Source organism: Triticum aestivum, chromosome 6B (genome assembly GCF_018294505.1).
Source record: "Triticum aestivum cultivar Chinese Spring chromosome 6B, IWGSC CS RefSeq v2.1, whole genome shotgun sequence".
Lineage (NCBI taxonomy): Eukaryota > Viridiplantae > Streptophyta > Magnoliopsida > Poales > Poaceae > Triticum > Triticum aestivum.
Window position 1 is genome coordinate 128,357,482 of NC_057810.1, and position 2,612 is coordinate 128,360,093.

The window sequence follows — 2,612 nt, forward strand, 5'->3', positions numbered from 1 at the left end:
TCCCGCGGGCGGAACCAGAAGTCCCGGACTTGAGCCGGGTGGCAGAGGCTCGACTCGACGCAGAGCGCACAGATGCCGCTCTCATCGACGCCCTCCTGCGGGCGGAACCGGAAGTCCTGGACTTGAGCCGGGCAGCGGAGGCTCGACTCGATGCAGAGCGCGCGGATGCCGCTCTCATCAATGCCCTCCTGCGGGCGGAACCGGAAGTCCTGGAATTGAACCGGGCGGCGGAAGCTCGACTCGACACGGAGCGCGCGGATGCCGCTGCCATCGAGACCCTCCTGCAGGCGCAACCGGACGTCCTCGACTTGAACCGGGCTGTGCTCTCGTCTGTGCAGAGCGCCCGCACGCTCCGCTTGAATGAGTAGCTGGAGGATGAGGACAACCACGGTGCGGAGACACACGTTGGCAGCGACGGCTGGTTCGCGCCGGCAGCCAAAGACGACGAGGCCGTCTCTTTCCACGAGCAGTGATAGTTTTACTTTATGTTGTTGTTTTTATTATTATGGATCTTTTGCTGTGTAAAAACATACTATTTTTTATGCAAGTCACCTGAGTCTACCATTTCAGGCGGTTGGATGAATATCCTACGTCTCCTAACCCTTCTTTCCTTCTTCCTCACCTCTTCTTCTTCCCCAGCAGACCACCGCACGGGCCGTACAGATACTCCGGTTGGATAAACATACTCTATGAACGAAAATTATGTGTCAGCGATAGGATGGCTGAGTTTGGTTTGTTCACATGCGACAACACGTGTCAGTGAGGGTGCGTTCCCTTGGTTGGGTTTGCGGCGTGCAGGAGCGAAGTGTGAGGGTGCGGTGCGACCGCGGCGTGCAGGAGCGACCGTGTGAGGGTGCGGTGCGACCGCGACAGCCGTGCGCAAGTGTACCTCCTTCTCATTTTGAAAACATTAGGCAAGCTTGGCAAAAATGTGTGGCGAAGTTTGGCAATGCAAGGCCTAGACCCAAACAGGATAAGTACGTACTACCTCTGTCTGGGTTTATTGGTCCCCATTGTATTTCGTGCCAAATTTTGACCATAGATTAAACTAAGAAAATGTTCACGCATGTCACCAAACATTATATTTTTCAAAACTATGTTCAAATACGAATCCAATGAGATAATTTTTCTTGACATGCATTAACATTTTGTTAGTTAAATCTTTAGTCAAAATTTGGCACAAACTATAAAAGGGACCTATAAACCAGGACGGAGGTAGTACGTACTAGGAGTACTAGTGTTAAAAAGGAAAGGTGGGGTTTTCCTTCGATACAAATCCTCGTTACACGTGTCAATTAATGCGTATTTTTTTTTCTCGAAAGAACAAAGAGCTAACCATCTCACTCCTCATCGCTTGATTAATGCAGCACCATGCAAACGAACCTTCTCACTTCCGCATGCATGCAGGGGATATTAATGTCCTTGGTTGCTAACCCCATCAATTTTTCCTTGATTAGTGTTAGTGGCCCTTTGCAAATTGTAATTTTGATATACTAGCCTTGTGTACAAAAAAATGGAGGTAGTAACTATATTTGAATTCCTTGCCCATTGCGGTGACGTCGATGACTTTTTTTTTGTGGTTTGGCGAAGTGCGTTCGACGGAGAACACCATTGAGGGATACCACAGTAAGTCGTTCGCAAGTGCCGCCTGCAAGCCAAGACAACCGCCTTATTTGCATCCAGGAAGTCCTTTACTAGTACTACTACTACTAGGAGTACTAGTGCGGTGAGATGGTTTCTCGAAGAAGACGATGGAGAAGCGGAGTCAGCGAAGAGTGAAATGATAGTTGCTTTGTCCGTGCTTTGTGATTTAACGCCTCATTTCTTTGTGATTTGTGATAGAAGGGACAGGGGAGTAGACTCTGTGCTCTATATTGTACTACTCCTACATGCGTCCAAGCATGGGAGAAAGAGAAGAGATGTTGCATTTTTCTATTCCTTCAATCAATCAACTAGGGAGCTTCGGTTCCATCTTTTTGGCTTTGGCAACGCCGTTCACAATGGTTCCCACGATGCCAAAAGCTATTTTCACATTTGGCTACACATGGTGGATGCCCTTAACCGTACCACTTGGTTTTGCTCCTGTGTGCTATCTATACAAATCTCAATTATATTGATCTAAAAAATTATAGAATCAAAGATTAGTAAAAAGGAGGTGATTTGGCCGCGCGGATGGCGGGGGAGGTTTCTTATTTTCGGAGGATGTTGTCCTGGCGGTTTGATAACATGCGGTCCCACGTGTCAGTGCTTTACCAAGATGATCCGCGTCCCACATGAGGCAGAACAACGGTAGAAGCAACACGTGGTTAAGTTAAAGAAGATGAGGGAGAAGCAACCAAGCTGATCCGCGTCCCACATGAGGCGGAACAACGGCAGAAGTAACACGTGGTTAAGTTGAAGAAGATGAGGGAGAAGTGGATTCAGCAACGAGTGAAATGGTGGTTGCTTCGTCCCTCCAACTTCTTTTTTTAGCATTATTACTTCGTCCCTCCAACTTAACTGCGGGAAAGGTGCAGCTTTGTGATTTGACGCCTCATTGCTCATTACTACACTGGCGCCATGACTGGGGTGCTTCACCCCGGCTGCTCTGCACTGTATTCTGGTATGGCACG